This window comes from Triticum urartu, chromosome 4A (genome assembly GCF_056163025.1).
Source record: "Triticum urartu cultivar PI428250 chromosome 4A, HENAU_Tu73, whole genome shotgun sequence".
Classification (NCBI taxonomy): domain Eukaryota; kingdom Viridiplantae; phylum Streptophyta; class Magnoliopsida; order Poales; family Poaceae; genus Triticum; species Triticum urartu.
In genome coordinates this window covers 146,981,298-147,003,210 of record NC_141876.1, presented here as the reverse complement: position 1 = coordinate 147,003,210, position 21,913 = coordinate 146,981,298, and the positions used below count along the sequence as shown (strand labels likewise).

General features: G+C 47.8%; 3 pseudogenes; all 3 read right to left on the bottom strand.

Moving 5' to 3' along the window:
• Nucleotides 1-1,774: 1,774 nt before the first annotated feature.
• On the bottom strand, nt 1,775-2,786 carry LOC125553837 (oxalate oxidase 1-like; annotated as a pseudogene).
• A 12,281-nt stretch (nt 2,787-15,067) lies between these two features.
• LOC125553720 (oxalate oxidase GF-2.8-like) lies at nt 15,068-16,122 on the bottom strand (annotated as a pseudogene).
• Nucleotides 16,123-20,211: 4,089 nt separating this feature from the next.
• On the bottom strand, nt 20,212-21,236 carry LOC125551638 (oxalate oxidase GF-2.8-like; annotated as a pseudogene).
• Nucleotides 21,237-21,913: the final 677 nt, after the last annotated feature.

Below are 21,913 nucleotides of genomic sequence, written 5' to 3'. Positions count from 1 at the left end.
CCTTGCATGGTAGGTGTTATCTAAGATATGTATGGAAAACTAAAAAGTTTGTAGTTGGAAAAGTCTTATATTACTTTACTGTGCTGAGGACCATGTTGGAATTGCTCTAATTATGTATACATACGATTGACTCGTTGGTTTGGCGACTTCAAAATAGTACACCTTGTTAAAAATTGTTTTTTTATGAACGGCAACCTAAAATGCCCTTCATTTTCATTAATATTTGAAAGCAGCATGATTTACAAGAATAGGAATTGAATGAACTCGAATACCGACCACCAAAAACTGCTCCTCCCCTACCTGCCTTGAGTCTAGGCATTTCCCATAATTTCGTGCGCAACGGACCGCTCCAGCTACTCCGCTCCGCTCGGCGCTGGAATGCGAAGCGGCAGAATGGCAGCTTCACCAAAATGAACTGCGCTCCGCTCCGCTCCGCCACTTCAGCTCCACGGAGTTGGGAGCCGGAGTGTTCCCGAACAGGCCCTTCATCTCCTCAATGTCCAGATCGGCAACTCTAGAAGCAAAGGAGGTAATGCTATCAAAGACTCTAGAGCTCCTTTCAGGTCAGATTTTCCTCATGCCCGCAATAGAAACTGCCACAATTTACTTGCTATGTCAAAAACAGAGGACCACCATGCACAGACCAAGTCAAGAGGAGAAGAGATCAAAGACCCGATGGCCCTAAAACCCAGAAGCCTAAACCAAACCTCGTGAGAAAAAGGACAACAATGAGCAACTGAGCTCTAGTCTCATGGCTTGGCCGCAAAGAGTAGACTCTCTTTGCCAGCCCGTCTGCAGGGCAAAATCTGTCATGCATGACCAACCAACAAAAGCATTTCTCCTTGGATGGAGCGATGTTCTTGCACAGGGAATTTGCATTGTCTGCCTATAGTGATTAGAGAACCAAAAACAAAGCCCATGTATGCTAAACTCAGCAACTATCATCCATCCACAGTGAGATGGCATGAGAATTTATCCACCTCTGAAGTAAATGTCGACATGTTCTGAATTGCGGCCCACTGGCTGAGATATTCCACAATTGCCTACACGGACAAAGTTCCATGAATGTCACGAGTTCGCACTGAAGTAGTTACATTCACCTCGGATCAAGATCTGATCGAACCCACTCCCTCCATCCAGAGCCATCAGGGACGAAGAGCACGATTAAGCAACTGGAGATTGTGTATACTGACCCCGCCAAACTCGGTCAGTCGACACACTTGCTCCCAGACCACGGGGATGGCTGCCCTTGGCTTCTTCAGATCCACGCAAAAGTAACGCTCTAATGATTTTGTTGACACTAGAAGACCCATTGCACATTGCAGTAGATCCATATAGAGAAAGCATGTCATAAATAGTCATGGCCGAGAGAACCGCCTTGAACAGCACAATCCCCCCTTTGTGGTTGAGCATGGAGGTCCACCATATAACTAAGTGGCGAGCCACTTGACCGAAATATGATGATACACTTCGCAACAAGGAAAAAAATGAATGAAACAAGATAATTTTTTAGTACAACAAAAAATTCGCATAAATCTTAAAGCAACAACGGACGGTGGATCCATGTACAGGATATTTTGTGCATGGTAGAAAAACCACTCATGTTTTTTGCACATTCTTGAGATTGCTACAATACATGGAACATTTTGCATTCTCACAATGTATTCACGTAATTTTGAGAGCATCTTTTCTGAATGATTTCGAGATTGCTCACCATGCCATCATGACGTAAACTTTAGAACATGTTTGACTTATGAAGGTAATGGGAAAAATATACGAAAACGCTAATCATATATTCCATTCAATGAAAAGAACAAAGACGACAATAAAGAGTAGTACATACAATTCCCCATACTGGATCTGAAGGCTAAACCATGAGGCTAACTTATTCAATATTATTAGAACTGCATGTGAGATTAACCAGAAGCTTGAATGCACGTCTTCTGCTGAGAATTATTAAATTTTGCTAGCAAACATATACATTGAATTATATTTTAATCATTTCAGGGAAGGCTCCCAGGAATTAAAACCCAGCGGAGAACTTGGACTTGAGAAGTTCCACAACCCCGGCCTCCACCCGGAGCGCCCTGGTGAGCACCGGCGTTGGGATGGGCGGGTTGGAGCCGAAAAGCGTGAGCGGCACAAAGACGATGCTGGGGTTTTGGCTGTTGAAGGAGACGACCATGGTAGCCTCGGTCTTACCGACGTTGAACTGGAAGTGCATGAGGCCGCGCGGGATGAGGAACGTCTCCCCAGCGCGCACCACCCTGGAGTAGAGCTTGTTCCCCGAGTCAAGGCTGCCAAGGATTCCAACGAGGAGCTCACCTTTCATCACGATGCCGATCTCGGTGGCACGGGGGTGGATGTGCGGCGGGTTGGTGCCCCCCGGCGCGAAGTCCACACGGTTCATCGACACGCCCAGCGTGTTGGTACCGGGCCACTCAGCCACGTCAAGCTCCGTCAGGCCGAGCCGTTTGGGGTGGACGTGTTGCCGGCCTTGGCCAGCTTGGACGAGAAGAGGAAGTCGTCGCCGGCCTCCGACATGGGCTTGCATGGGTGCCCGTTCACCGAGACCGCCTTGCCGCCCAGGTCAGCGACACAAAAGTCCTGGAGAGGGTCAGAGTCGGTGGCCAGAGCCGGACCAAGGAGCAACATGGCGAACAGGCCAGCTATGGTTTTTGCGTACTCCATTGCTTGCTAGGCAACAAATGCAACGAGCTTAGCTAGGGCTGATGAGCTAGAGTTTGCTGATCGAGAGTGTCTAAGGCACTGGTGATTGCTGCTAAGCTGTGATGGATGAGTGGGTAGTGAGGCATATGCAGTCCTTTATATAGGGCATCACGGACGCAGGCATGGATCTAATTAAGTTATGCATGTCGTCATTGCATGCATATGCAAATGGACACACGAGGCAAGGCAGAGAGTTTATTAAACATATAGCGTATTACTTGCGTCGGGATGAGCTAGCTTGTGATGAAAATGGAGATGGGAGCAAGGTCAGAGTCAAGGCCACTGCCGGCTGCTAAGGAAATGGGACCGACGAACAGAGACAATGGGAAGGTGTATCTCGATGGAGTATTGCGCTTGGGGAAACGGCGCGTCCATAATATTCGTGCACACCTCTAGTCGTCAATCATATCAAGTTCCGGGCGTGCACACCGCATGGTTGGGCTTGGGCGACTGCGAGGTGTGTTGTCATTTCAACCCAACTTGCTAATTTTCCTCGCCGAAGCAACAAACGTGCAAGCTATTCTCCTCGATCTGCAACGCAGCCGTTGGGTGGCCGCTGTAGAACATAGGGTTTGGGAAACTAGCTTGACACCCTAAAACAGGGTGTGGCTATCTCATTATATAGATGTACCAAGAGGTACAATACAAGGCCTATACAAGACTACGTATATACAGTCTAACACCCTCCCTCAATCTTAACTATAGCCTGAAGTACAAAGCAAGTTAAGATTGCACCTACAGCCTACAAACTGTGGTTGTGGAAGAGGCTTCGTGAAAATGTCAGCAAGTTGATCTTTTGAGGAGATGAACTTGATACAAAGTAGTCTTTGTGCAACACGTTCCCGAACAAAATGATAGTCAACCTCAATGTGTTTTGTCCTAGCATGAAACACCGGATTAGATGAAAGGTATGTAGCACCAATGTTATCACACCACAGAACTGGAGGATGACCTAGAGAGATTCTCAACTCCCGCAATAAGGACTGTACCCATATGATCTCAGCGGTAGCATCAGCAACTGCTTTATACTCAGCTTCAGTACTGCTACGAGACACGGTGGCCTGCTTGCAAGCATTCCAGGCGATCAAGTTAGGACCAAAGAACACTGCATATCCCCCCCCCCTCCCGTGGATCGCCGATCATCAGGACTTCCAGCCCAATCCGCATCAGAGAAAGCCGAAAGTTCACAAGACGATGCAGACTGAAGAAGCAGACCATACGAAGCAGTGGAAGAGACATATCGCAAGATGCGCTTAACTGCCGAGAGATGAGTGGTACGAGGTGCATGAAGGTACTAGCACACACGGTTGACTGCATAAGAGACATCAGGCCTGGTGATAGTGAGATATTGCTGACCACCAACAAGACTGCGATACTCAGTGGCGTCATCAGCAGAAAGAAGATCTCCATCAAGGGCAGACAACCGATCAGTCACAGACATCGGAGTGATAGCATGTTTGCATTTGAGCATCCCAGCACGGCGCAACAAATCCATAGAATACTTTTTCTGAGTCAGAGTCAACCCAGTAGAGGACCGTGATACCTCCAAACCAAGGAAGTAATGAAGAGCACCCAAGTCCTTGACAGCAACTCCTCACTCAATGCGGACACAAGGCGATCAGCAGCAGCATCAGAAGAACTGACAAGGATGATATCATCAACATAAACCAATAGATACATCGTCACCTCAGGACGCTGAAGGAGGAACGGTGATGTGTCAGCAGTGGAGGGAATAGACCCAAGAGCCCAGAGAACAGAACCAAGGCGTGCATGCCACGCACGAGGCGCTTGTTTAAGTCCATACAACGCCTTGACCAGACGACAGAGATGATGCGGATGTGTAGGATCAACAAAGCCTGGTGGTTGACGGATATAAACCTCTTCCTCAAGAACTCCATGGAGGAAGGCATTTTGTACGCCAAGCTGACGAAGAGACCAACCACGAGTAACAGCAAGAGACAGCAGTATACGAATAGTAGTAGGCTTGATAACTGGACTGAGCGTGTCTTCATAATCAAGACCATACCTCTGCTTGAAACCCTTGGCAACCAGCTGTGCCTTATAGCGCTCAATCGAACCATCTGCATGTCGTTTTACTTTAAACACCCACTTGGAGTCAATGATGTTGAGACTAGAAACCGGAGGAACAATTTGCCAAGTGCCATTTTTCAGCAAAGCCTAAAATTCCTGCTCCATCGCAGCACGCCAATGAGGGATACCCAATGCGGCCTGAAAATGACGCGGCTCAGCCGTCGGATCCGTAGCAGCATGAGCAACACATGCGGCAAGCCACGCCACAGTCCCGTCTGTGCGTTCCTTGGGGCAAAAAACACCAGACCGGCTGTGTGTGTGTGTGGTTGATGAGAGACCACAGCAGGCGGCGCCGGCAACACGGGGCTTGCCACAGGAGACGAAGGTGAGACCGATCCGGGGCTGGAGGAGCCAGAGTCATCAGACCCAGCGCCGGACGACGTGGCCGAGACGGGGCTGCCGAGCCCAGCCGACGACAAGGCCGGCTCGCGAGGATCCGAGGTGGCCGAGGCGGGGCTGGCCAATGTAGCTGCCGTGGCCGCTGGGCCAGCGGTTGCTGGGCCACCTGCCGCTGGGCCAGGCAAGTGCGATGCCTGTGGCGTGGCGGGCAAGCCAGGCGAGCCGGGCGACGGGGCGGGAGAGCCTGGCGGCGGTGCGGGCGAGGCGGGCGCTGCCGACGCCCGCGGGTTGGCTGTGGATGCATCGGGCTGGCGGGCACGACCCGCCATGCATGGGCCATGCACCGAATCATCATGACCATCGTGAGTGTTGTTCATAGCCTCGTCATCCAGGAGTTCAAGACGGGCACCACGTCCAATACCTGCAGCATGGTTAGGAAGCAACACAGGAGCATTTGCAACATCCACAAATTGATCAGGCGAAGGTGTAGCGGAGTGCACAGGTGGTAAACTAATGGTAGAGTGGTTCGGAAGAGCACGAAACGGGAACACATTCTCATCAAACACAACGTCACGAGAAATGTAGACACGATTGGTGGGAACATGAAGACACTTGTACCCTTTATGGAGAGAACTATACCCAAGAAAGACACACTTCTTAGACCGAAACTCTAACTTACGCTTGTTGTACGGCCGCAAGTGCGGCCAACACGCGCACCCAAACACTTTGAGAAACGTGTAGTCTGGGATATCATTGAGTAAGAGTTCAAGAGGGGTTTTCATTTTCAGTAGTCGTGAGGGAAGCCTATTTATCAAGAAACTGGCGGTGGAAAAAGCATCACTCCAGAATCGAAACGGGGCGGAGGCATGAGCTAGTAAAGTAAGTCCAGTCTCTACAAGATGACGATGCTTGCGTTCAGCGGTGCCGTTTTGCTGATGTGTATGAGGACAAGATACGCGATGCGAGATCCCAAGCTTGTTGAAAAACGAGTTGAGGTTGTGATATTCACCCTCCCCCAGTCGGATTGAACATGAATAATTTTGTGCTTAAGGAGACGCTCAACATGTGCTTGGAACTGAATAAAAACATCAAACACATCAGATTTACGCTTGATAAGATATAGCCAAGTAAACCGACTGTAAGCATCAATGAAACTGACATAATAGTTGTGACCACTAACAGACGTTTGGGCATGACCCCATACATCAGAAAACACAAGCTCAAGAGGATGTTTCACAACACGACTAGACTCTGAAAAAGGTAGTTGGTGACTCTTGCCCTGCTGACAGGCATCACAGATAGTTTCAGCACTTTTATTGGATACAACTGGTAGTTCATGGCGATGCAGCACATGACTAACTATAGGAGCAGCAGGGTGACCAAGGCGCGCATGCCAGTGCATAGGCGACACACGAACACCACTGAACACCTGAGGAGAAGACGGCTTAGGAGATGCAGGTGGTGTGTCAAGTGCATATAAGCCATGGCGAAGACGACCACTAAGCAGAACGGCCCTCGTGTCCCGATCCTTGATAAAGAAACGAAAAGGGTGAAACTCAGCAAGGACATTGTTATCACGAGTAAGTTGAGGAATAGACAACAAACTACGCGTAGCAGAGGGAACTCGAAGGACATTGGAAAGATGCAGTTTGCGAAAATTGTGTGCAAGAAGTGATGCCTGACCAACATGGGAGATGCGCATACCTGGTCCGTTGGCGGTGTGCACCTGATCATGTCCACGATATGGTTTCTGAGTGGAGAGCCTACCCATCTTGCTGGTGAGATGATTCGTCGCTCATGTATCCATATACCACGTTGGATCAAGAGAGTAGGACTGGGTGCGCCCGTGCTCGTGCCCCGTCACAGCAGCTGCAGCCTGCTTATCATTCCCTTTTCCATTGTTACCAAGGCCAAGGAAGTCTTGCTTGTAGCGTCTATGGCAGCGAGAGGCGAGGTGACGATCGATGCCACAAAGCTGACAAGCCTGAGGAGCACCGCAACTAGAACAACAAGCAACTGGGCGACTCCCTCCAGTGATGGTCGGCGCGTTGCCCCGCGAGGCCTGCGACGAGGAAGCCGGTGGTTTGCCACCTGATGCGGCCGGCTTCTGAGGTTTGCCGCGTGTGGCGGCATTGGCGGAGGCGAAGCTGGGGGAAACACGGCGCGCCTTGATGCGCTGCTCACGCCCAAGGAGGCGCGCATAGAGCTCACGACGCGGGAGCGTATCCTCTCGACCATGGACGTTCTCAATGAGATTTTCATAATCATCATCAAGCCCGTTAAGCACAAAAGTGGTGAAGTCCTCGTCCTGAAGCGGCTGACCAACAGAGGGCAAGGTGTCTGCGAGGCTCGTCATCTTGTTGAAGTACTCCGTGATGCTGAGATCGCCAAGCTTGGTCTCACCCAGCTCGGTGCGTATAGAGTGCGCACGCGCCTGAGACTGAGAGGCGAAACTAGTGTGGAGGGCCGCCCACGCCTCCCTGGACGTAGCGGCGAAGATGACCATCGACGAAACACTCGGCGTGAGCGAAGACTGGATAGCGGAGAGAATAGCCTGATCCTGCGCCACCCACGTGTGATATGCCGGATGGTGAGAGGGTGGACACGGGATGGATCCGTCGACGTAGCCCTCCAAGTAGCGGCTGCGGAGTAGAGGCAAGACCTGAGCACGCCATGACAGGTAGTTGTCTGGCGCGAGCTTCACCGGCAGCAGGTGCGAGAAATAAAACGGCTGCAGCGCCGCGGTTTGAGCAGTGTACGCCTGCGCCAGTGGGGCATAGGGATCCATGGACAGGGCCATCTCTGGACGAGGGACCATCGCATAGGCGCTAGGGGAGGAGTAGGACCCGGCAGAGGCGGCAGCCAAAGCACCGTGCCCGGGCGCTGCAAGAGGACCGTAGGTGCCCGGCACGACGTAGGGGCCAGCACCCGCAGCAGCCGAAGCACCTTGGTCGGGCGCTGCAGGGGCACCGTACGGCGAGGAGGCCACGCCCCCATAGGACGGCGGCGGCGCCTGGTAGTAGTGGTGCGATGGCGGCGGATGCGGCACCGCCGTGTAGGGTTGCGGCGGCGGCGCAGCATAGGCCGACCCCGGCCAGAAGGATGACGGCGGCGGGGGCGCATCATAGGATGGCGCGGGAGCACCGCACCACGGGTGCGGACTCGGCGGAGGAGGGCCGGCAGGGGCCGGCAGCGCCACGGGCTCGGTCGGGGCGATTGGAGCGTCTGGAGACCCCAAAGCCTCTGGGGAAGTGGGCGGCGACGGCACGGCACCGTACGTCGTCGCGAGGGGGCGGGAGGCCATGAAGGGCGACATCAGGGCGAGGGCTGGCGCGGCGGCGGCGGTCGAGATCGACGCGGCGGCGATGGGAGGTGGTCCAGCGGAAGACATAGTAACCTAATCTAATACATGTAGAACATAGGGTTTGGGAAACTGGCTCGACACCCTAAAACGAAGTATGGCTATCTCATTATATAGATGTACCAAGAGGTACAATACAAGGCCTATATAAGACTACATATATACAGTCTAACAGCCGCCGGTTTATCTGTACTTCTGTACTCGCTGAAGAGACATCTGCTACTAACGTTTGCTAGCGCATAGCATGATCCATCGTCAGACAAGGGAAGCTTCTGGCCGCGGTGTACCTACCCTGGCTCCGGTCTCTCTCGAATAGTTCTCCTTTTGTTTTGTTTCTCTTCTCGATCGACGACTTGTTGCCAATAATGGCACGTTGGCACAGAGAAGGGATTCTTATTGGCTACTGTACTGATCGATCAGTGAGCAAATCAAGTGCAGATATTGGGCCCTGCCTGTCTCCTTGCACTTTAAATATTCGATTGCGGAAGATATGGCGCCAGCAAAACAACAAAACACATGGTTGTCAGTGGCAATCAACAGGGGGTTGTTGCGAGTCAGACTTTCTGACCCTGATCCATCTCTGTCTCCAGTCTTCGGAGTAAGAGCATCTCCAGCCGTTGGCCCCTCAGCAGGTATAAAAGTCGCCGTCTGGAGACGAGTCGACGGTAGAATCGGCGCTAGGGGCGGTTGGGCATCCATCCATCGCCCCCAGGCGGCGATATCAGCCGCGGCCGCTTTTCGGCCCAGATAAATAAAAAAATGGCTCGATATCGGCTAGAAACGGCCCATATTCGGCGTGGTTCGGCGTTGAATTCTCATCATAAATAATTTTTTTATCCCATAGTTTATCACAGAAAATCAAATAATTCAACAAAATAGTGCAACAACAAATAGTTCAATACAAATCATATATAGTTCAACAAATAAAAACTCATATGTCATCACACGTCGAGCTAGGCGTCGCCCTTGATCCTCCATAGGTGCTCCACCAGATCCTGCTACAGTTGCTGATGCACCTGTGGGTTTCAGATCTCCTGACGCATAGTGAGGTAGGCAGTCTAGGTTGCCGCTAGCTGGTGATCAACTTCGGCTAGAGGACCCTACCTGTAGTATGGTTCAGTGTCAAACACTGGCTCTTCCTGCTCGCTCTCGTGGATCATGTTGTGCAAGATGACACAGCAAGTCATGATCTCCCACAGTTGATCTTTCGACCAAGTCTGAGCAGGGTACCGGACAACAACAAATTAAGATTGGAGCACACCAAATGCCCGCTCAACATCCTTCCTGCAAGCCTCCTGCACCTTGGTAAAGTGGGACTTCTTGCCTCCTGACACAACGTTTAAGATAATCTTCACAAATGTAGACCATCTCGGATAGATGCCATCAGCTAGGTAGTACCCCTTATTGTAGCGCTGCACATTGACCTCGAAGTTCACCGAAGGAGAATGACCATCAACAAGCTTGGCAAAGACAGGGGAGCACTGCAGCATGTTGATGTCATTGTGAGTTCCTAACATACCAAAGAAGGAGTGCCAAATCCAGAGGTCATGTGTGGCCACCGCCTCAACTACCGCACTGCAACAGCCTTTGGCGCCTTTGTACATCCCCTGCCAAGCAAATGAGCAGTTTTTCCATTTCCAATGCATGCAGTCGATGCTTTCAAGCATCCCAGGAAATTCTCTTGCTGCATTCTGTGCTAGGATCCGAGCAGTGTCTTCCGGATTGGGTGTTCGCAAGTATTGCGGTCCAAACACTGCCACCACTGCCCGACAGAACTTGTAGAAACACTCAATGGTGGTAGACTCAGCCATGCACCCATAATCGTCGAGTGAATCACCGGGAGCTCCGTATGCAAGCACCCTCATCGTTGTCGTGCACTTCTGGATTGAGGTGAATCCAAGTTTGTCGATGCAATCCTTCTTGCACCTGAAGTAGCTGTCGAACTCCCAGATGAAATTCACAATCCTGAGGAAAAGCTTTCGGCTCATCCGATAACGGCGCCGAAATGTTTGTCGCCATGCAGTAGCCTTCGAGACGATGCCGATTCTTTGCTTTCATCCGCCCACCTCGTCGCGGCTTTTCATTGCTCGCCAGCAGGCCGGTGAGGGCGGCGAGGACCATGAGATGTTCCTCTTCCTGGACGTCGGCCTCGGCTTCCTCCTCCAGCAGCGCGGCGAACGCTTCCTCGTGGTCCGAGTCCATTGTCGAGGCAGGCAAATCGCCGAACACCTTGCAGGCGCGGTGGGCGCGTACCTGCAGCAACACTGCCCCTCCGCGACCGGAAATGCCGGAAAAATCGCCCAACTGGTGGTGGAGGGGCTGCCTTGGCAAAACCTCTGCTCTTTTTCCGGCGGGGACGTGCTATCTAGCGGTGGCGTGCAGTGGGCGGCGCCGGGATCAGCCGGTTGGCGGCCGAGCGCACGGGGGTGGGAGGCGAATCTGGAAGAAAGACTTGACTTTTCGCCTGACGGTGTGGGACAGGCATGCTTTTCCCTTGCGCCGGAGCCCCCTAGCGCCCCCTTTCCCAGTGCGCCGGGTTCTGCCTGCGATCGCCAGGCCCAAAAACGGGCCGAGCTGGCGGATTTCGGCGTCCTGTGGGCGCGACTGGGGCGTTTTTTCGGCGCCGGGGCCGAAAAAGTCGCCCGGGGGGGGCTATTGGGGGCGCGGCTGGAGATGCTCTAACCCCCGGTTCCCGTCCCCCGCGCGCACCTGCATGGCCACTTGTCACCGAATCAACGATCGTCATCGGTCGAGGCATTTCGCTTCTCACTTTCCCCATGTCAACTCAGCTCAGAAGGAAGAACATTTCTATCGATTGTTGCTGCGAGCTGCGCCACCTTTTACTGCAGCCACATTTCCAGATAAGGATGTCAATTTTATCCATAGACATGGATATATTTAAACCTGACCCACATCGATTGGGTATGGGCACATTTTCATGCTATGGGAAATATCCAAATCCTATCCGATTAATCATGAGTAGGGCATGTGTATAATTTTGTGTCAATAGGTACATTCAAATCCTATCTAATTATCTCACCAGTGGGTCACATGTGTTATGAACCCTAAACTACCGCATTATATTATGTAAGCTCTGTTCCATATCCTTCGCTCAATAATGAATTTCAATCTATGGTTGGATGGTTAGGAAAATAATGGTGTTGCCGGCCCACCAAGGTTTATGTCTTAAACTTGACATTGGTGGTCTCATTTTTCTGGATTTAGGTGATGTGCGTTCAGTTGGAGGGGACATTTCCATAGATTAAGAAAACGTCTATGTCGACTTCGTCAATCATAAGATGATGTGTGGACTCGGTCTCTTGAAGATGCTCATAGGGATAGCATCTGCATGCCTATGTATGTATGAGCATATTTGTCTGCACTGTGTTAAAAAATACTCAATTCGATAACCATAGAAATCTCTCGGTTGCTCGCACCTCCATCACACATAAAAAATAGCAATTACACCACCACTCCACGTTTTCCCCTCCAAATTACAACATTGCAAACTTGCAATGCAAGACACCCTCTTATTTTGAATCAAAGTTTGACTACGAATTTATTTGCAAAAGTTAAGTTATAGTATCTCGCAAAAGGTATACTATTAGGACGAGTTCGAGAGCACCGGAGAGGAGACCTGATGCCCCACAGCGCCGCCTAAGAGCTGTGAACCCCACTAGGTTTTCTCTTCTAGCTTCAGCTATCTTTTTATGTACAAACTTCTCTCGCATTATTTGAGGATTTTTCACTTGAAGGGAAAATACCCGTTTTTTCCTAAATTTTCAAATAGTAAGCTATAGCAACTTTGTAGTGTTTTTTGCAAGGCCCCGCTAAATGTCACCTATGTATAATTAAGTTGTTTTAGTTGGATATAGTGCCATTTAGCGGCGTTCTAGCGCTATTTAACTTATTTTGAGTTTGATGCCTTTGGCATAGCTCGCTATTTTAAACTTTTGTTTTTCCTGAAGCCAAAAACACAAAACAACAACTAACACTTGGCACTTCATCAATTTTTTAGTCCAAATAAATCATAAAACTACACATACTTACTTATTTAGTTATATTAAATCATGAAAGCTAATAATCTTATGGGTTCATTTAAAACATATCGATACCACAAGCATATTAATCCATGATGCCGCACAATTATTCATCTCAATTCTGGTGTTATTCATAAAAACACATAAATATATCAGATATGTTACTCATTCATCCACGACGATGTCACAACACAAGCACCTATGCATGAACCTCCTAAGCACGGCAAGCATGAGAAGTAGATGAGGAACGCTCACTGAGAGCGTCCGTTGACGAGGCAGAGAAGTGTGGTGTCATCCGACATGAGAAGTAGGAGGCAAAGGTGGAGTAGAAGAGGTCGAGGAGGCAAAGGCGGGTTGGACTTGGGGACGAGGCATCAACCGACGTCGGAGGTGAGCAGTGACAACGGGGGTGGAGACCAAGGAGGGAGAGGGACACATGATTCAGTAGTGAGCATGGAGACCATGCCATGTGCGGGGGGCACGCGGAGGCAGATATGGTGTGCGGTGCTGGTGGCGGTAGGCGGTAGGCGGCACCAGAGTCAGCATGCTCGATTGGGGGTTAGGACAAGTGATTTGGGAAAAAAATCAAGTCCCGTGCGGGCAGTATATAACAAGCGTAACTCGTCATTGGTAAATCCTTACCAGTGACAAGCACCACATACTTCTCAAAAAAAAAGACAAGCACCACATACCGCTCACTCGTAGAACTTCTTAGATTTTAGTGTTTGAGCTAGGCTTAAGGTCCTTCTTTTTTGAAAAATTGACACAGAAGGCTCCAAACCTTTCCTATATTTAACTTCCAACATCTCGAAGTTCATGTCAAAATTATGCATTTTTGCATTAGTTTGCTAATTTTTAGGCATTAAGTGATCTTTATGGTTGATATATAATTAAAATTTGAACTACAAGTCTATTAAAACAATGCCTACAATTTGGAAGAAAGGTAATATTCAAATTCTTAAGTACCGTAGGTGTAATCCAAGAGATGTATGGAAAATTCAAAAGTTTTAGTTGGTAAAATTCTAACTCTTAGTTGCACTTATTTGTTTTATTTAATTCTAGAAAGGTGAATGAAATACAAAAAATGTAATTTGGCATGGCACCATGATATGACCTCAAGGGGTTGTGTTTAAAATTGGAATCAATTTCACAAAACTTGGGTTGTACATTGTCGAGCAACCGAAGCATCTCCGGGTAAGCATCATATGTTTCAAAGTGGAATTATGAGGTTTGAAGTCAAACTCACTATGGCTTCATCATTTCAACTTAAATTTGTATTCCAACTTGATATTATACTATTATACGGAAATCCTTTTGGTGACCGAGCTCCAATGAGGCCTCCAAATTCAAAATTAAAATTTCATCAAAATTCATATTTTTATGTTTCAAAAAATTCTGAAAAAAACACAGATATACATGAAGGCATAACACACATGTGTGTAAATTTTCAGGGCAAAATACGTTGAAATGAGGGCTGTGCAAAAAAGACAAATCTAAGGCTGTTTAACACATGATACTATTCATTCTCTCAGGCCATGAATTTGTCTTTTTTGTACAGGTCGCAATTCAAGGTATTTCATCATGAACTTTTACACACATGTGGGTTACATCCTTACATATACGCATATTTTTTTCAGAATTTTTTGAAACATAAAATTTTGAATTTGTTTTTTTAAATAAAGGGCTCCATGGAGCTTGGCCTCCAAAACGCCATTCTCACTATTATATACTTATATGCGTTCATTTTGGATCTTGTTATGTAATACTCCGAGTTTGTTTTTTTTGAAATAGGGAGTTAAGGCACCATATACAAAGTACATATGTATAGAAAATAGAAGGCTCCTGATTTTTTTGTAAAAATGAAAATACAAATTTTAAAAGTCCATATCAAAATTAAGCCTCGCTCTGGATTGGTTTGCTATTTTTAGGCATTAAAATGAAGTTATAAATATTGAAGGGATATAATTCAAACTGGAACTACAAGTATATTTAAAAGTGCCTGCAATTTAAAAGTGAAAAGAAATCATATTTAAGTTATGAAGTACCTTGGGAGATGTTATCCGAGAAATGTATGAAAAAAAAATCGAACATCAATTTAAAATCGACCTGAACAACACAATCCCCCCCACTGTGGGTGAGCATGGAGGTCCACCATATAACTATACGCCGTGACCGTGAGCCACTACACTTCGTCACAAGAGAAGAAAAAAAGAATGAAATACTTTGAAACAAGCTAATTTTTATAACAAAAAGAAATAGCATGAATCTCAAGCAACAACGGACGGTGGATCCATGTACGGGATATTCCGTGCATGCTAGAAAAAACACTCTCAAGTTTTATGCACGTTCTGGAGATTGCTACAATGCATGGCACATTTTGCATTCTAACAATGTATTCACATAATTTTGAGAGAATTCTTTCTGAATGATTTCGAGATCGCTCAACATATGCCGCCGTGACGTAAACTATAGAACATGTTTGACTTATAAAAGGTAATCGGACAAATATACGAAAATGCTTATTATATATTCCGTTCAGTGAAAAGAACAAAGACGACAATAAAAAGTAGTACATTCAATTTCTCGTATTGGTTCTGATCGAAGGCTACACCATGAGGCTAACTTATTCAATCTTATTACACGACTGCATGCGAGATTAACCTGAAACTTGAATACATGTCTTCTGGTGAGAATTATTAAATTTTGCTAGCATGCATATATGGAATTATATATTGATCATTTCAGGGAAGGCTCCCAGAAATTAAAACCCAGCGGCGAACTTGGACTTGAGAAGTTCCACGACCCCGGCCTCCATCCGGAGTGCCTTGGTGAGCACCGGCGTTGGGATGGGCGGGTTGGAGCCGAAGAGCGTGAGGGGCACGAAGACGATGCCGGGGTTCTGGCTGTTGAAGGAGACGACCATGGAGGCCCCGGTCTTACCGACGTTGAACTGGAAGTGCATGAGGCCCCGTGGGATGAGGAACGTCTCTCCGGCGCGCACCACCCTCGAGTAGAGCTTGTTCCCGGAGTCGAGGCTGCCAAGGATTCCCACGAGGAGCTCACCTTTCATCACGATGCCGATCTCGGTGGCACGCGGGTGGATGTGTGGTGGGTTGGTGCCTCCAGGTGCAAAATCCACGCGGTTCATGGACACACCGAGTGTGTTGGTACCGGGCCACTCGGCCACGTCGAGCTCCGTCACGGCCGAGCCGTTCGGGGTGGATGTGTTGCCGGCCTTGGCCAGCTTGGATGAGAAGAGGAAGTCGTCGTTGGCCTCCGACATGGGCTTACACGTGTGTGCCCGTTCACCGAGACGGCCTTGCCGTTGAGGTCAGCGACGCAGAAGTCCTGGAGAAGGTCAGGGTCGGTAGCCAGGACGGCCGGAGCTAGGAAAAGCATGGCGAGCAGGCCAGCTGCTAGGGTTTTGGAGCACCCCATTGATTGCTATGCAATAAGCTTAGCTAGGATTGATCAGCTAGAGTTTGTTGATGGAGAGTGTCTAAGGCACTAGTTGTTGCTGCTGCTAAGCTGTGGTGGATGAGTGAATGGTGAGGCATATGGAGTCCTTTATATTGGGGATTGATGCACGCAATGGATGCATGGAGCTAATTAAGCTATGCATGTGCATGTCGTCACTGCATGCACAAGGCAAGGCAGAGAGTTCATTAAAGATATATTACTTGCGTGGCATCAGCTAGCTTGTGATGAAAATGGAGATGGGGTCAAAAGGTCAGAGTCAAGGCCACTGCCGGCTGCTATGAAAATGGGACCAACGAACAGACACAAGGAGGAGGTGTATCTGAATGGAGTATTGCGCTTGAAAACGGCGCGTTCATAATATTCGTGCACACCATTAGTCGTCAATCATGCATATGGGTTTCGTCTAGGCTTATCAAGATCAGGGGCGTGCTGATGGTGAAAGGCCAGGGTCTTCATTCAACAGCAAAAGAGAGAAATGCCAGTGTCCAGGAGCTGCATGCAAAATGAAAAAGCTAACTAATAAGCACAATTGAAGATCATAATGTGCTATGTTGAAGGCCTTGGCATTATTTCTCAGCAAATAAAGTGAGAGACCGCGGTGCAAGGATTTCTTCTAGGTTAATTATGCTTCCTTTTTTTTTTCTTTCCTTTTTTGCATTTCTCGGCTGTCCGTCTCCGACCACCCGCCAGCCGTGGCCGTTTTGTCCATCGTTGGGCTTGGCGAGCGCGACGCGTGTTGGCATTTCAACCTTGCTAACTGGTCTCGCCGCCAGTTTATCTGCTAACGTTTAGCGTATGGCATGATCGTCAGAAATGGGACCGGAGGCTTCTCGCCGCGGCGTACCAACCCCGAACCTGGCTTCTCTTCTTGTTTTGTTTCTCTTCTCAATCGATGACTTGTTGCCAATAATAGCACGTTGGGGCAGAGACGGGATTCTCATTGGCTACTGCTGATCGATCAGTGAGTAATCAAGTGTAGATATGGCGCCCTGCTTGCCTGTCTCCTTGCAGTTTAAATATTCGATCGCGGAAAATATGGCGCCAGCGAAACAACGAAAACATGGTTGTCAGTGGCAATCAACGGGCCTGTGGCGTTGCAAGTCAGACTTTCTGACTGTGATCCATCCAGCGCACCAGCCCGCCTCTCCCTGTCTCCAACCTCCCAATGTACAATATTTATTACATATAACTTATTTTTACTGTTAAAATTCGGCAAAAAAACACGAAACTGTCTTACAAACCTGGATGGGGATTGGGAGGGGGAGTATACGTAGAGTTCTTTTTAATAGATGTTTCTCTACTACCACAATTTAGAATACATTGTTCGGTCTACATATTGTAGGATACTCATCTAGAATAAGGAAATGGGTGATATTTAGTAATCTATTTCTCTCAACATGTACACGTGTCACATGAACATGCAAAAATGTAGGGCGAGAAACCCCAAGTAGTCATGCCTCGGCATGTAGCTACAAGGGTTGCCTTGGGACATAGGCTAATCCTGGCTGTGAGTGAAGCATGACAATTTCAGCAACTGGTTATACCTCCCAACTATGAGAATTTCTCCGAGATGATCTACCAATCAAGAGTCGAAGTAGATGTGCACTCTGAAGTATCCACGAGTTCCGAAGTAGCGATCCGGCAGCACTTCAACGTCCCCAAAAAAGAGCTCCGAGAAAACTAGAGAGCAAGAGGGGAAGCCTAGTTGCATTCACATTTAATTAGGATTTTAATCTAATTAGACCGGCATTAGAGCCCGTCTAATTAGAAGTCTAAACTATTAGACCAATTAGACCGGGATTGGATCGTGGCTTTTTGGCCCACTAGGGGTTGCGTCGGGGCCAACCCAAGAGGGTATTTCTTCCAAAATATATTCTGGATTTTTTGGAAGTTTCTAGAACCTTTGTCTTCCTGAATCCTGCCATATATATAGACCCATTTTTTGACATATTATATCTTTTTGGAATTCCCAAAACACTTTTAGGACCATCCGAAACACTTTCAATGCTCATTCTCTCAACTTTTAGTTTCCATAATAATTACTTCGGAAATAAGCGGGCATGACCCGGAACACCTTCTAATCAATAGTTAACAACAGAATTTGGACACCCTTGTTAACTCCCACATTTTCACAAAGTTCTTGAGCGAACCTTTTGCCCCGGATACTATTCACTCGACTTCCCGAGCTGTTAGCAAACCCTACGTGAGATATTATTGGTATCCCTGTGAACAACTCCTTTATCACTATACCGTTTATACTCGTAACGGTTTTTGTTTTATTTACTCGTATTTGTATTCCCGTATTCACGTGATCTCCACCACATGTGTCTGGTCAGACGATAATGACACAGTCTTGAACACCGACTTGAACAACACAATCATCCCACTATGGGTCAGCATGGAGGTATGCCAGGTAGCTAAACCGCGAGTCACTTCATCGACTAGTGTTTGCATGCCTGCCTTTGTAAGGGCCACTAATGAGAGAGGGAGGTTGAGGTAGTTATTGAGAGGAATGGTGCCACTTCACAAGGGAAAAAAGCAGTGAGCCTTTGCACCTCAGCGAACTCACATCGGATTGGAGCACTGGATGTCTTATTCAAATTTTCCACAAGGACAAATGCTTCCCAAAGAAAACCAAGAATCTCCTTCACCGTAGTGAGCACATTTGGCAAAGACTTGATAAACCTAGCCGCATCATCAGTGAAAAGAGAAAATCAATGCCGAACACCCTATTGTTCCAAACCTACCAATATCTCATTGCTCTCAGATTTCAACACCATGGAATTCATTACATCCATAATTATATAAAAAAAAAGGAGAGGCGACAATGGATCACCCCGGCTGAGCCCACGCACATGCCAAACTATGCTGCTCAGGTGTCCATTGATCAAAACTCCCGTGCTAACAGAAGAAAGCATAAACAAAATCCAAGAGCATCACCTCGCCCCAAAGCCACGAATTTGAATCACATTCAGCAATAATCGCCATGAAACATTGTTGAAAGCCCTCGTGACGTTGCTTCAGTAATACCATAGGAATCTTACTTTGATGGAATAACTTGATAGATTTGCTAACCAACATGAAATCATCTTGAATTGTCAGTCTCCGAATAAAATTGCTTTGTTTATTGGTGATAAGATGAGCCAAAATAGTGCCCAAACGAAGCGCAAGGGCCTTGGAAAAGATCTTGGGATCCCATGGAGTAGACTAACGGGCCCAAAGTCCACAATATGGGTCGCCCCATATTTCTTAGTAAGGAGAGCAATCAAGGTCTTATTGAGAGAATGAAAATTCCTACCATTACCACGAGCAATCTGTTGCATTGCCACCATAACCGCGTCCTTGATAATAAGCTATCAAATCTTGTAAAAGCATGGAAAAAAAGCCCTCTACCCCGGTGCCTTGTCCGGGAAATTGGGATATTGCAATATGGAACAATAAAAAGAAGATGTGGATGCATTTACATATGTGCACAAAGCTTGAACCAATACATTTACAATGCATTCCAATAACTTGAGAGCATGTTTTTTTTTGGAGAAATGATATTCTACCATGTATGAATCCACCATCAGTGATTGCTTTGAGTTTCGTGCTAATTTTTTTGGTTGTTGTTAAAAATTTAAAATATAAAAAAATCCAATGTGTCACATTAGGTTTTTTTCCTCTCGTTTAAAAGTGCATCCTAGTGGTTTGTTGTGTACCATCATTTATCAACAAATGTGATATAAAACAAGTGCATTTTATTTTTGGTGCATACTCAAATAAGATGGTATGCACATTGAAACAAAAAAAAATAGGACACAAGATAAATTTTGACGTTAACCAAAAAATAGCACGAATGTCAAAGCAACCAACCGACAGTGGGTCCACGTATGGGATATCCCATGCATGGTAGAAAAATCATTCTCGTGTTCTTTTTGTATATTTTGGAGATTGCTATAATGCATTGATTGGTACATTTTGCGTTCTGCTTGTAACTTGAGAACATGTTTTCTGAATGATTTGGACATTGCTCACCACGCCGTAGTAGCCTTGGCAAATACTTTAAGGCTTCTTCCTTAGCTTTTCTATATCCGAAGTTGACGTGACTCTGTAGCGATACCTTTCCCTTTGTTGATGTCGACTTGAGAGCATGTCTAACTTAATTATAAAAGGGTAATCGGACAAATATACAAAAAATGATAATTATATATTCCGTACAATGAAAAGAACAATGAAGACAATAAAAAGTAGTACATTTCAATTCCTCATATTGGCTCTGATGACTGAACCACGAGGCTAACTTATTCAATCTTATTACAACTGCATGCATGCTTAACCAGAAGCATGAATAGATATCTTCTGCTGAGAATTATTAAATGTCGCTAGCATGCATATACCGAATGATTTATGATCATTTATGGGCAGTCTCCCAGGAATTAAAACCCAGCGGCAAACTTGGACTTGAGAAGTTCCACGACCCCGGCCTCTACCCGGAGCGCCTTGGTGAGCACCGGCGTCGGGATGGGCGGGTTGGAGCCGAAGAGCGTGAGTGGCACGAAGACGATGCCGGGGTTCTGGCTATTGAAGGAGACGACCATGGAGGCCTCGGTCTTACCGACGTTGAACTGGAAGTGCATGAGGCCCCGCGGGATGAGGAACGTCTCTCCGGCACGCACCACCCTCGAGTAGAGCTTGTTCCTGGAGTCAAGGCTGCCGAGGATTCCAACGAGGAGCTCACCTTTCATCACGATGCCGATCTCGGTGGCGCGGGGGTGGATGTGCGGCGGGTTTGTACCCCCTGGCGCGAAGTCCACCCGGTTCATGGACACGCCCAACGTGTTCGTACCGGGCCACTCGGCCACATATCGAGCTCCGTCACAGCCGAGCCGTTCGGGGTGGACGTGTTGCCGGCCTTGGCCAACTTGGACGAGAAGAGGAAGTCGTCGCCGGCCTCCGACATGGGCTTGCACGTGTGCCCATTCACCGAGACCGCCTTGCCGTCGAGGTCAGCGACACAGAAATCCTGGAGAGGATCAGGGTCGGTGGCCAGGACGGCCGGAGCTAGGAACAGCATGGCGAACAGGCCAGCTACTAGGGTTTTAGAGCACCCCATTGCTTGCTATGCAACTGATCAGCTAGAGTTTGTTGATCGAGAGTGTGTAAGGCACTGGTGGTTGCTGCTAAGCTGTGGTGGATGAGTGAGTAGTGAGGCATATGGAGCCCTTTATATAGGGGATCGGTTCACGCAACGAATGCATGGAGCTAATTATTAAGCTATGCATGTCGTCACCGCATGCATGTGCAAATGGACACATGAGGCAAGAGTTTATTAAACATATAGTAGTGTTACTTGCGTGGAGATCTCACCTTGTGATGAAAATGGAGATGCTCAGGGTCAGAGTCGGGATGAGGTAGCTTGTGATGAAAATGGAGACGGGGCAAGGTCAGAGTCAAGGCCACTGCCGGCTGCTAAGGAAATGGGACCAACGAACAGAGACAACCAGGAGGTCTTTCTCGATGGAGTGTTGCGCTTGGAAACGGCGGGTTTCATAATGTTTGTGCACATCTCTACTTGTCAATCATATGGATTTCGTCTAGGCTTATGAAGTTCAGGGTCCGGCGTGCTGATGGTGAAATGCTAGTGTCTTCAACCACCAAGTCCTTTGCTCCGTTAATGTGATGATCAATCCACCATTATGCTGTTGAAGGCCTTTTGGTACTCCTTCGGCCCCTCTGATCCATACTATCTGTCGCTGGTTTAGCACAAAGTTAGTACTCCATCCGTAAATTAATATAAAAGTGTTTAGATCACTACTTAGTGATCTAAATGCTCTTATATTAGTTTACGAAGGGAGTACTTCTCAGCGAACAAGCGACCATGGTGCGAGCA